Raw genomic sequence first — 14,407 nt, forward strand, 5'->3', positions numbered from 1 at the left:
ATTAAGTCTTGCCTGCAAGGCTTGTTTCAGATGCTGGTGGAAATGTTCCACTTGCCCATTAGCCTGCAGGTGGTACGCCATAGTATGGTGTAATTGCATACTGCAAAGTCTTGCCAGGTTTGCCCACAAGGTTGAAGTAAACTGAGTTCCCCTGTCAGAGGTTAGATGGACTGGTACTCCGAATCAACCAACCCAGGTCGAGAGAAAAGTCTGAGCATACATTTCAGCTGTGATGTCCATCATTGGTGTAGCTTCTGGCCAGCGGGTAAAATGGTCAACCATTGTTAGTATATACTGCTGACCTCTAGACATGGGCAATGGGCCCACAATGTCTATGTGTACATGCTGAAACCTTTGAACCATAGGTGGAAATTGTTGAAGCGGTGCTTGGTGTGCCATTGGACCTTAGCTGTGTGGCAGGTGAGGTATGTTCATGCTCAGTGAGTAACCTGCTTCCTTAAGCCATTTTGAGGACATAAGCTTGATGGTTGTGTGAACAGATGGATGGGACAGGCTGTGAATGTGGTCGAAAAGTTTCTTCTGGCTAGACAGAGGGATGATTGGTTGTGGGTGGCCGGTTGAAATATCACTAAGTATGTTCACCTGGTCGGGGCCCAATGGAACGTCAGCTAAGAGCAGGTCCATAATAGATGTACGGAAAGCTTGTACCACCAGGTCCTCTTGTTGGGCTACTGTGAGAGCCCAGAGATCCACCCCTCCTGTAATCGCATTGACCTCTGTCCTGGACAAGGCATCAGCTACAACATGGTCTTTACCAGACAAATGCTGCACATCAATGGTAAATTCAGAAATATAGACTAGATGCTTCTGTTGAGGCACCGACCAGGGATCCATAATCTTGGCAAGGGCAAATGTTGAAGGCTTATGGTAAGTAAATGCAGTAAAATTCCTGCCCTCGAGAAAATATCTGAAATGTTTGATGGCCAGATAAAGCGCAAACAACTCCCGGTCGAAAATGCTGTACTTTAATTCGGGCGGGCATAGGTGACAGCTGAAAAGCACCAGGGGTTGTCAGTGACTGCTAATTTTCTGTTCTAGGACCGCCCCCATGGTGATGTCCAATGCATCTGACATGAGCACAAGCGGGGCGTGCATTTGGGGGTGGGCCAACATGGTTACCTTTGAAATCACCTCTTTTGCTTTGTCAAATGCTTCTGTGGCCTTTGAGGTCCAGAGCAGTTTTTTAGGTTTGCCAGTGAGGATGGGAAACAAGGGCTTCATAATCCCAGCAGCTGCTGGGATGAACCTGTTATAAAAGTTAACAATTCCCAGGAATTCTCATAGCCTTTTAACTGTAGTGGGCTTTGAGAAGGCCCAAATGGCTGATACTTTGTCTGGAAGCGGGGTTGCGCCTGCGTTCAAAATCCCGTGTCCCAAAAAGTCAGTTGTGTCTTTGTTGAATGCACATTTCACAAGGTTGATAGAAAGGCCAAAATCCTGAAGCCTCTGGAACAATTGTTGCAGGTGTTGTCTGTGTTCTTGTCTTGACTCGCTGGCCACTAAGATGTCATTAAGGTAGATGAAAAGGAAAGGCAAATCTCTCGTGGCAGCGTCCTTTAAACGTTGGAAAGTCTGAGCTGCATTCTGAAGGCCAAAAGGCATTGTCAGAAACTCAAATAGACCAAATGGAGTAATAATGGCTATTTTAGGGATGTCCTCTGGGTGGACAGGGATTTGGTGATAACATTTTACTAAGTCTACCTTCGAGAAGATATGTTTGCCATGGAGGTTAGCGGTGAAATCTTGAATGTGTGGTATTGGATACCTATCCGGCATAGTTGCCCCATTGAGGTGTCAGTAATCTCCACAAGGTCTTAGGCCATTGGTTGCTTTGGGCACCATATAGAGTGACGATGCCCAAGGACTATTGGACTTTCGGATGATGCATAGTTCCTCCATAGTTTTGAACTCTTTTTTTGGCCTGTAGTAGCTGGTCAGGGGGAAGTCTGCGTACCTTGGAATGTAGGGGAGGGCCGGTGGTGGTTAAGTAGTGCTGAACTCCATGAGTTCAGGAAACTCTGCTAATAAGTTCGTAGAATCATCAGTGGCGAGTGTTTGCACACATAGCAGTGTTGCCAGCTGATGACCTGAAGAAAATAGGCATGTGTGGAATGTGGTGGCTTGGACCAAACGGTGCCCTTTCACATCAACCAACAAGTCATATGCCCTCAGGAAGCCTGCTCCCAAAATGGGTTGTCTTACGGCTGCTAGCATGAAAGTCTAGCGGTAAGGTGTGTCACCTAATACCAGATGTATCGACTTCGTATCATAACTGCTAATCATCGTGCCATTGGCTGCATGCAAGTTGGCTTGAGGCACTTGAGATTCCTGCTCATAAGAGGATGGCAGGAAGATACTGCGCTGAGTTCCGGTGTCGACTAGCAGTTTGTATCCTGTGCACTGATCAGTGGCACATACAGGCTGGTCTGGTTGCCAACTGCTGAGGCCATCAGTGGTGATTGGTGTTGTCGTTTCCCTAGGAGTCAACCACATAACTGCACAGTGGCACACAGTGATGTGCATTCCTGCCCCACTTTCTTTAGTAGAAACACCACTCACTGTTCTCCAATGGCTTTATTTTCCTCGGTAACTTGTGGAGTGCTGTAGAACTGGCGGCTGCATTGACGAGACTGTCCAAGGTATCCTGTTGAAACTTTGCCACGGGAGGCTGTGGTACCCTGTGAAATCTGTCTGCTTCCTTCGCCATTTCCCTTGGAGATGTCAGCAGAAGAGAGCAGCAGGGTGATGTCACAAGGGAGCTGCCTTGAACATTAAGCAGTTAAAATGGCTGTCTGATAATGCAAGCATTTCATTCATCAGTTCTGACGGCCTTCTGTCCCCCAAATCGTTGTGGTGGAGTACGCGTGTGCCTCTTTCCAGATCAGACATGTTGAAAGTCGCAGGAGGTGTGCCTTAAAAGCACTGTATTGATCCTCCTCGGGTGGGTAGTTGATAAAATCATCTACCTTGGCAGCAGAATCTTCATCTAATGAGGCAACTAGATGCCAGAATTTGGTAACTCCATTTGCTATGTTCCTAATGTGGAAATGAGCTTCAGCCTGCTGGAACCCATGAACGTGGTCTGTGAGGCCAGAAGATGGGCAGTTTCACAGCAGTGCATTAGTGGCATCCATTCTGCAGGCTTTCTCACTATGTTTCACTGTTGGGTGTCAAAAGACGTTGAGCACCCATCGGGATCACCAGTTTAGTGGGACTAACTGCAGAGCTCAAGAAACACAGTTTACCAGAGAAGAGTCAACTATCAACTGTTTTTTATTTTAAACAATCACATAGCTCAAAAAGGGGAATGATGTCAGCACGTCTCATAAAGCGGAATGATGTCAGCGCGCACTATAAAGGGAAATGATGTCAGCGCACTCCATAAAGGGGAATTATGTTAGTCCGCCTCATAAAGGGGAGTGAAGTTAGCGTGCTGCAGAGTTATTATCTCTCTGGCAACATGCCAGCAGTGAAAGCAAAGTGCTGCCTCAACCCAAGTGGGTTTTGAGGTTTTTCTGATCCACAACTGCCGATTAAAATTAACAGGTAATTTTACTTTTCCAGTTAATTTGGTGTCAGGTGTAATATTCCAGTTTAATAGATGCACAATCTAATGGCAAGTACTCCTGAGTCTTAGGAGTTCTGAAACAGGAGCCTCCTTTTTATTTGAATATTTATTTTAATTTTCATAGACTCATCAAGCAAACATTATAATCTTTTTTAACATTCATGTAACATACAGAGTCTGTATTTATACCCCCAACTCATGTAGCGCAGTCAATTAAATTACATCGATAAAAATTCTGATGGGATCAAAGGGCCCTACAGAAACCTAGGGGGAAAAAAAAACAATCAGAAAGCTTAAATAAAAACTTTAAAAGATATTAAATTTAAAAGAAATTAAGAAATTCAAAACAAAACTGAAAAAACAAGATGCCTGCGCCATGTCTCACTTTTTTGATAACATTCATTTCCCTGCTGGATGGATTGCTACAGTATCTCTATATTGAAAGGGGGGGGGGGTCTAATTAATGTGAGTGCCAATATATTTCAAATAAGGTTGCCACACTCTAATCCATCTCATGAAAACACTAGAACATCGATGCACAAGTATAAATTTATGATCAGCTTAAAGGATCAATAAGAAATAATATACCTTTATAAGTATCTTTAAAATATAGTAAATCACTTAAAATTTTATGTTGGCTAATTGTGAATTAAATTCTTGGCCACATTCAGTAGCATCAAAGACCCAGGCAGAAATTGTACGGTCACCAGATGAAGCTCATGCAGTTTCAACATGAGATCTGATGCACGTTCCTCATTGCTCTTCATTGTTTTTCCTCTCTCTAAGAGAGGAGACTAGAAAAAGGGAGCATAGCCTCTGGATTTGGGGTAGTAGATTTAGGATGATGAGGAGGTACTGCTTTTCCCAGATGATGATGATTCTATGGAATATCTTGCCTATCGAAGCAGTGAAGGCTACTACAGTAAATATATTTACTTGGTTAGATTTTTACATAATAGAGGAATTAAGGGACATGGGGGAAAGGCAGGTAGGTGGAGATGAGCCTATCATTTGATCAGCCATGATCTCATTGAATGGTGGAGCAGGCACGACAGACCAGATGACCCACTCCTATTTTTTATGTTCTTAAGCCAAGTTCCTTCAATCTCTTTGGCTCCCATTGCAATTCAGCTCTCCTCAGGAGCTTTGTGATAACCACACCTTCCCAGCACGTTGTATCTAAACTTATAATGTTCTTCGGAATTTCTTCAAAACAAGCTAAAAATGCCCTTGAAGCATTTACAAGTTCTCCAAGCAAATGATCTTCAGAAATGTGCCATCTCTTAGAGGATCAAACCATCTGTGCCATTTGAACTTTCATAAGAAAACTTTTGACTAAAGCAAAATATTCCTCCAGTTGCTTGAAATATGAAACAGAGCAACCATTTGGACTCAGCATCTTCAAAATTTACTAATTTAATCACTGCTAATTCCAGCACTTAACACTTTCAGCTTCTTTATCTTTTCCTCGAGGTGATTTCAATTTTTTTTGGAACAATCTTCTCCCATTTTCAAAACACTATCTTGATATTCCCCAGGGGAAAGTCCTATCCTGTCCACCATCCTACACCTTCTGTCATATACTCTATCACCCCTGAGCCTTTACCTCATCTTCCTTCCTCTTAAAATTGATAGACAGTTTAGACCCAAGATGTTGACTATCCATTTCTATCAATGGATGCATTCTGATCTGATGAGTTCCTCCAGTAGTTCTTTGTCTGGACTGGATATATTAACTGTTTTTACCTTTCTCTGTCATTGCTCTGTCACTGTTTGAGTATTTTCAATATTTTATGTTTTAAATTTGACTTCTTTATATACATTGGTACCAGAACCATTTGACTTGTAAAATATGAAAATGCTCATTTAAAAAAAAAATCTTTTTCAGTTCAACATTTGTAGCAGTTTCTTCTGATATATTGTCAGGTGTGTGTTGTAGTTTGTGGATCCTGGTGAAGTGATTGCCCAGCACTGCTTGCTTTCCTCACCCTTCCTGATTCCCTGAAGTTCCTGTTTATGATCTACCTTCCATCATTTATAGGATTGACAATGTTTATCCCAATGATAATGCCTCATCACATAACAGAACAGTGGGAAGAAAAATAATTGCATGCCCAAAACTGCTGAAAATTATTTTGCAGAATCTCCTCTTACCAGTATAGGTGAGCAAAGGTTCTTTTTAAAACTGTCTCAGTCAGTTCCTGTTTCTTCAGTGGAAGTTTATCAACAGATAAAACCCCTGAACGTGGTGAATTTCTGGTTACCAAGCTATCCATTTTCTGTCTGTGCAGACGGTAAGTCAGAGCTAGTTCTGCAGAAATCGGCAGATCTCCAGGGATAGGAGGGTTTATTTACCATAATTATGTCATTTGTATACATGACAAATAAGAAGACAAATGGATAGAGCGTTTAAGAGATAGGGCAATCCTATTTTAAAAAAAGTATCTGCTAGGATGGGGTGCAAAGGGTCATCAGAAACCTTTTGGTCCAAATGGACTGTTTCTTTAATTTATCAGCATTTTTGATGATCACCTGAAGGCATTTTCTGCTGGCACCTAATTCTACAATTAATCAGCAAATAAATTAGAAAGGATGTAGCTCAATCACATTTTACTTTAAGGTATGGTTCATAAAATATCAATTAATCGTTTGGAGCAAAGTTTAGGGGAGCTGTCAGAGGTAAGTTTTTTTTACAGTAAGTAATGGATGTTTTGAAATCATTGCCTGGGGTGGTGGTAGAGGCTGACACCATAGGGACATTCAAAAGACTCCTATATACACACATGGATGCAAGAAAAATAGAAGGTTATGGGCTGTGAGGAAGGGAAAAGTTAAAATTTTTGTGGATTACGTTTACATAGGTTGGCCCAACATCATGGGCTGAAGGGCCTGTTCTGTGCTGTATTATTCTATATTGTGTGATACAAAATGGATTTCAGAATCTTAGCTCCAAAGTTATTTTCATAATATCTCATTCTCAATTCCAAAAACCCCCGTGGAGTTGCTCCACCATATATCTATAGTGTTCTCCAGTTTCCTTAACTTATGAGATCTCCATGTGCTTTGTTGGGTGTGTCTTCAAGTGTCAACACCTAGTCCTCAGAATTCCCACTCTTAACCTGCAGTTTCTTTAAAATCTAGAATTTGATGAAATCATAGTCAGATATTCTAACTGATTCCAAAGATAACTTTTGTGGATAACCTTTCAGAGAAATACCTTGGAAAATTTGCTTTTTTAAAGTTGATGCACAAATGGAAATCGTTGTGCTATTTGTGACTTGTGATTGAGATTTCTTTAATTGCGTAATTAATCTCAACAAATGCCTCTTGTTTTTCCTGAAGCATTTTATTAGATGAATTATTATAATGTATTAATTAATCAATATACATTGTCCTTTTAACCTAAATTTCAATTGCAGTCATTCAAGGTTATCACAATATCCTATTGGAGCTTAAGAAAAGTTCTTAAATTGATGCCAGTGTAACAGGTTAACATTGGACATAGAAGAAGCGACAACTCACAGAATTGTTTTACTCCCTTTTTGAAGACAAAATAACACATTGTCTTCTGAGTTTTCTTCCTTTTCTGCCCCTTTTTCTCCCTTAGCAAGGTAACAGCAGTGTGAGAGACAGGAATGGAGGGCTTAGGAGGTGCACAAGAGGTGTGTGCCACCAAACTCATTCCCAACAGAAACAGTATTAAAATGACAGTAAATACAAGTAACTCATTGAGATAAATTTCAGAAATATAGAATTGAGAATAGAAATTATTAAACCCCATTTTTTAAACTCTGTTACATCCACCCCCACTTCCAATACATAGAATGCACCAAAGAAGACACTACAGCTGACAATTTGAAAAGGGTCAGTATAAAGAAGACCAACACCAAAGGTATCTCATAAAGATGAAGTGGTATAGAGGCGGCGCTTATCCCTCAATCCAGCAACTGGTAACATGATGCCTTGTACACCCCAACACATGTGCAGTGCAAGCCTATGACTGGGAAGAACTTGAAACAGTGGAATATTTCACCAGTAAAAAAAAATTCTTAACCCATAGGCTATCTGATTAATGTTTTAGTCAGCAAGAGCCTGAAAGACAGATTTTTAACCAGGTTCAACAACATCCTGCCTGGAGATGGTTTGAATGAAACATGGTTTCACAGGTTTGACTAGGCGACCAAATCTTGACCTGACCTGTGGGTTTGGCCGTCTCTTATGTGCTGGAACATTCACGGCCTTCACAGAACTAAAATCATGGATTATAGGCTGATCTGTCATGCAACTCCCAGGTGAGTCTGAGACATCCTGGCGGTCAGAGATCACACTTGATGTGTCAGCAACATCTGCCCCTGACAGTCTTGGTACAGACAACGGTGTAATCCAATCCTCTTAGAGTCCACAGGCTCCAGATCAGTCAGAGGACCCTGTCCCCCTTCCACAGTCATGGATGAGTTCATCATGTCAATCCAGTCCTGGACTAAGTATTTTTCAGTGCTATCACCTCTGAATGTCTGGAGTTCTTTATTAGGTTTAACATGGAGTGTCACATATAGGCGTTCCTGTCTGTCAACATCATATTTTGTGTTCTGGGTGGCAGTGGTAGCCTGGTGGTCACTGCTCCTGTTTACAACACCAGCTGACCTCAGATCTGCCACAATGGATTCCTTAATTTGAGCTCCTAACTGCTCAAACATGTCTAAGAGATGGTGGATGACATGCACATTGCTACGAGGCATGGAAACGTGGGGATCCTCTCTCACAGACCCAGGACCAGGAGTACAACCAGTGTACAACTCCATATCTGCACAATGATCAGATATGAGCACATCCCTACTGTCAGCAGTATCGCCAAGCTCAAAACCCCAACCTTCTGGTAACTTTGGACTAGCAGACCCATCCATTATTAGTATAGCATATGCTTTCAACTTAAAAAAAAATATTTAAAAAAAAGTATCCATACATGTAATCATAGCCAAATGCATAGCCAAAACCCCAACCCTCAACCCCCTCCTCCTAAATAAAACACCAAGAAAAGATAAATAAATAAGAAAAAGCATAGAAAGAAAGATAAAGAAAAGACTAGAAACCTGGTTGCCAGAGGACACTCTTCACCACACAGCTATGACCATTTGTATCTTTTAGTACTTCCGAGGAGGTTAACGAGGTTTGAAGCCTAGGGAAAACATCTATAAATTAATTCCCACAATTTATAAATACAGACGCCAAATTTTCAAAAATACATCGTATTTATTTCTCAGAATATAAAAAAGTGCTTGTCTCCTGGCCACATCTTAAAAACAGATCTGATAAGTCTGATTACAATCTATTTAAATACCATGGTGTGAGATATAGTTGATGTAAAAAATTATATTGAACGAATTAAACATTTTTAGTGTTTGTCATACTAACTCGACATAACTCTCACCAATTTTGTTCATCAATGTTCATATTTAAATCCATCTCCCTTCGCTGTCTGGACCTATGTATCCCCTGTTTGGGAGTTCCCCTCTGCAATAAAATGTACGTAGCTGAAATAAATGACTGTATATGTCTATTACGTATCAACATTTCGACAACACCACATTTCTGTAATAACATTGTTGGGTCCAATTTATCTCTTAAATAAGCCCTTAATTGATAATAGCAAAAACATGTATTATTTTCCATCCCTTATTTATGTTTTGATTGTTCAAATGACATTAAATTTCTTTCTTTGAAACAATTTTCTATATATCTAATTTCTTTCTGAGACCATGTGTTTAAAAATTGATTATCCATTGAAAATGGAAAAAGCCAATTTTGTATCAAAGCCACCTTAGGCAGGACAATCCTCCTTATTCCAATTTCATTGTTTAATTTATTCCAGATATTAATCAAATATTTCAACCAAAGTTGCTTCCCTCTCCCCAGATATTAATTTTGATTTCCATTTATACATAAAGTCTTCCGATATTCTCTCTTCTATTTTATCAATTTCTATTTTAATTCATGCTGGCTTCTCTCCCTCATCAAAAAATGAAGCAAGAAACCTCATTTGAGCTGCTTTATAATAATTTTTTTAAAATTTGGTAACTGTAAACCTCCTAGCTCAAACTTCCATTTCAGTTTATCTAAAAATAACTCTCGATATCTTACCTTCCAAAGATAATGTCTTATGTATTTATTTAATTCTTGAAAAAAACTTTTGAGGTATCATTATTGGTAGTGTGAAATAAGTATTTATGCAAGGAAATATATTTATTTTAACACAATTAACCATATCCAATAATGTTATTGACAGTATCTTCCATTTGTTCAAATCTTCTCTGATTTTCTTAAGTAAAGATAAATATATATTATCTAATTTATTATCTACACATATCCGTAAATATTTTATTCCATTCGTTGGCCATTTAAATTGGGTATCTTGTTGACACTAAGTGTCATCCCTATAGTAAGAGCGTAATTTCACTTTTGTCCCAATTTATACTATAACGCGATAGTTTCCCATATTTTTCCAGTCTTAAGTATAATTTAAGTAATGAACCTATTGGTTCTGTCAAGTAGATCAAAACATCATTACCAAATAAATTAATTTTATATTCCTCTTGATTAACTTTAAATCCTTTAATATCAGGATCAGATCAGATCAATTCTGCAAGAAATTTTATCGCTAAAATAAGTAGAGCAGGTGATGATGGACATCCTTGTCTACTAGTTCTTGTTAATAGAAATGGTGCTGAAATCTGCTCATTTGTAATGACTTTAGCTTGAGGATCATTATAAGGCTCTAACCCAATTTACAAATATCTGTCCCATCCCTAATCTTTCAAACACCTTGAACAAAAATTCCCATTCTAATCTATCAAAAGCATTTTCTGCATCCAAAACTACTGCCATGCTTAGATCTCCCCTCTTTTGTGTTAGATGTATTATACTAAATAATCTAGTTACATTTTCCACAGATTGTCTCTTTTTTACAACCCTGTCTGATCCATATTTATCAACTTTGGTAAAAGTTTTGCCAATCTATTAGCTAAAATGTTTGAAATGTTCTTGTAACCTACATTTAATAGTGAAATAGGTCTATATGATAATGGTTTTAAAGAGTGTCCATGTTTTTTTGTATTACCATTATTGTTGCAGTGGAAAGATATTCCAGAAGAGTGTGTGTTACTGCCACCAGATCTAATGCTTGCATAAAAGGAGAAAAATCAGCAAATCTTTTAAATTTTTTATAAAATTCAGGCAGGAAACCATCTTCTCCCAGAGATTTTTTACTTTGTTACGAGCTCAATACTTCCCTCAACTCCATTGGGGTGAAAGGGGCATCCAGCTCTGCTTGCTCTTGTAAAGTTACCCTTGGTATCCTTACTTGTGACAAAAAAATCTTCTATTTTGTTATCGACTCTCTGTGACTCTGATTTATATAACTTAAAAGCTTCATTGATTTCTTGAGGTTTATAGATAATTGCATTTGACTCTAATTTAATTGCATTTATTTTTCTTGAAACTTGTTCTGTTTTCAACTGCCAAGCAAGGACCTTATGAGCCCTTTCACCCAACTCATAATATCTCTGCTCATTTCTCATTATTGCTTTCTCCATTCTATATTTTTGTAACAAAGTTTCTTATTTATAAGTCTTCTATGTTTTTCCTCGGTGGTTAATCTTTGCAGATCTTTTTCTAAACATGTTATCTCTTTTTCCAATTGGTCTATTCTTTCATTTGGTCCTTCTTAATTTTAGAAATATAATGTCTAATTTGTCCTCTTAAATATACTTTTATTGAGTCCCATAAAATAAGTTTATTATTAACTGAATTAGAAATAGTTTTGAGAAAATTTTGAATTTGCCTTCTGACAAAATCACACAAATCTGGCCATTTTAATAATCTTGAGTTAAATCTCCATCTATAAATTTATTCTTCTTTATCTAAAATTGTAAGTATCATTAATAAAGGTGAATGATCTGATAAAAATCTTGCTTTGTAATCAACTTGATTAATTCTACTTTGGAGATGAGCCAATATTAAAATTAAATCTATCCTTGAATAAGAATCATGTCTATTTGAATAAGGAGAATAAACTCTCTCAGGTAAATTCTTCTCCATATGTCTATTAAATTCAGGTCCTTCATTAATGTCAAGGTGGATTTCGCTGCCTTTGCCATTATTACTGCTCGAGTTGATCTATCTAAAACTGGCTCCAGACAAACACTGAAATCCACAGCTATTAAAATATTCAGATGTGATCCTGCCAGATTAAGAAATGCTTCTTGTGTAAATTTTTTGTCATCCACACTCAGTGCATATATATTCAAACGGGTCAATAATTCTGAAAAAAATTGACAATGTACTATAACATATCTTCCTACAGGGTCAATCACTGCATTTTGTATCGTAACTGGAAGAATCATCTTTATCAAGATTGCCACTCCCTTTGCTTTTGAATTAAATGAAAAGGCTGTGACATATCCCACCCAATCTCATTTTAATTTCTGATGTTCTGTTTCAATTAAATGAGTCTGACCTGGGCCTTGGTTGGGGGTGGGGAGAGAAGGCAGCCACAGGTCAACCTGCCTGATTCAGGGTGAAATTGGATGCTTCGCTCTCCACCTGAAATGGGACAGATTTATCCATTGTGTATATTGTGGCCTTAGCGATGTCTTCTTTTACACTGCAGAAGGCTACCTGGGCCTATCTTGTCGGGGAAAAGATGTGAGCTTGATAAGGGGGTGGGCTTTATGACCCACTTGGCATAGTAAGAACCCAAGGCACCTTTTGAGGACCTTGAAGTTGTGGGGGAGTGGGAGCTTTAGCAGAGGGCACATGCGGTCAGGGTTGGGGTCAATGACTCCATTCTCCATAACACAGCCAAGGATCGGCAGGCAGGTAATGCAGAAAACATATTTATCCCTGTTTTTACTGGCTTTTCTTTAAGGGATCATATTGAGATGGATAAAACTCTCAATGCTCCTGCTATCGAAAAGGCATCTTGTCACCTGATTGTTGATTGGGGTGTCCATCATAGACTGGAAGAGTTTATGTGGGCTGTTTTGATCCGTACCACGGAGGCTACTATTGGTTCATGGTCTGGCCTGTACTGACTTGCAGTCTGGGAGCATAATGATGGTACCCATTATCCCCGGTTGTCCCCGGAAGTTGACGGTGTCCAAGATGGCAGGCTCCATATCGTGGTGTAGTCATTTCCAGAAGATGATGGCAGCCCACATGCTGCACATGTGGCAGCGCTGGGACTGAAAGGTAACTGTGATTGATATATCTTTGCGTAGTGTCCTTTCTTTCTGCACTTTGAGCATGTCGCGTCTTATGCTGGGCAGTGTTTTTGGGGATGCTTTGGTTGGCCACAAAAGTAGCATTTTGGGTGCTCCTGGCAGACCATGGCTCACTTGTCGGATGCGGTAGAGGACTGCTGACCTGTAAGCTCGTGTTCCAAGGTGATGGCCCCTGAGTGGACCCGTGTCATTCGCTGAATAAGCTTCCATGTTATGGAGGATGATCTCCAGCGATTTCACGAGGTCAATCACCCTTTTTAAGTCCAACTTACTTTGCTCGAGTAGTCTCTGCTACATGTAATCTGACCTGACGCCTGCGACAAAGGCCTCCCGGATCATGTCCGCAGTGTTTTCGGCAGCCAATACCGACTAGAAGTTACATGCTCATGCAAGTCCCCCCGGGTTGCTGTCTGTGGGTGGCCAGCATACTCAGTTAACTTTCTATATTTCTGTGGTGAACTGCTGTACACTCATTTAATCTGGCTCCACTCCACTCTGTGACTGTACCCATGGCTCCTTCCTCTTGACCCTGTAGAAAGGCTCCAACTCCATAACCCCTCCCAAGAAAGCCTGGGTCACAGCACAGGATGGCCTTCAAGTTTACTGTAAATAAAAGCCTATAGTTCCGTAACTCCAGTCTTTGAGTTATTGATAGAGTTATTGGTGTATACTCTCTGTACTGGTCCTTGAGTATTTCCAATGCCTCGTCATACGTTGAGGCATCCCTGATCCTCGTGAACACTCAATGTCTGACTGAGAGATGAGTGGGTGCAGCTTGTTTGCCTCTGTGGCCACAATTCCAGAGGAATTTTGCAGAAAGACCTTAAAGCTGCATAGCCAGAGTTTCAAAGCAGTCTGAGGCTTCTGGAAATTGAGGGTTGATCTCCAGCTTTTCAGGCTTCTAGAGTTGTTCCATCATTGGAAAAATAATTAATTATTGTAAATAAAATTGATGCTCTATCAATAACTCAAAGACAGGAGTTACGGAACTATAGGCTTTTATTTGCAGTAAACTTGAAGGTCATCCTGTGCTGTGACCCAGGCTTTCTGGGGAGGGGTTATGGAGTTGGAGCCTTTCTACAGGGACAAGAGGAAGGAGCCATGGGTACAGTAACAGAGTGGAGTGGAGCCAGATTAAATGAGTGTACAGTAGTTCACCACAGAAATATAGAAAGTTAATTGAGTATGCAAAAATTAAGCAGATGGAGGAGGATGTGAGGAACTGTGAGGTTATCAACTTTACCAGAAGATGAGAGAGAATACACAATGCCTCTTTACACATATAAAATGGAAAGGTCGGAGTGATCAGGAAGTAATGTTTGCCTTAAATGAAAGGTAATAATGCACAGTATCAACCCCCAATTTCCGTTACCCCCCCCCCCAATTTCTCAGTTTCTCTCTTTTCCTACCCCTCTGTTTCCTTTCCTCTCACTCCCCAGCCCCTTCCTTTCCTTCTTACCTCTCTGATGCAGTCCACAGTTGACCAGCAGTATTGGAATATATGTCAGTAAACGTATCCAGGAGAGAATAAAATTATGTA

General features: G+C 39.8%; 2 long non-coding RNA genes across 3 annotated transcripts in view; both read left to right on the top strand.

The window, feature by feature from the left end:
* Nucleotides 1-14,407, top strand: part of LOC138755439 (uncharacterized) — a 50,303-nt gene that overhangs the window by 16,867 nt on the left and 19,029 nt on the right. The gene's annotated exons all lie outside the window — the stretch shown is intronic.
* LOC138755440 (uncharacterized) lies at nucleotides 3,462-7,642 on the top strand. Its single transcript, XR_011352298.1, has 2 exons — nucleotides 3,462-3,567; nucleotides 7,413-7,642. It is a non-coding gene; the product is annotated as an uncharacterized lncRNA (long non-coding RNA).

Source organism: Narcine bancroftii, chromosome 2, assembly GCF_036971445.1.
Source record: "Narcine bancroftii isolate sNarBan1 chromosome 2, sNarBan1.hap1, whole genome shotgun sequence".
Lineage (NCBI taxonomy): Eukaryota > Metazoa > Chordata > Chondrichthyes > Torpediniformes > Narcinidae > Narcine > Narcine bancroftii.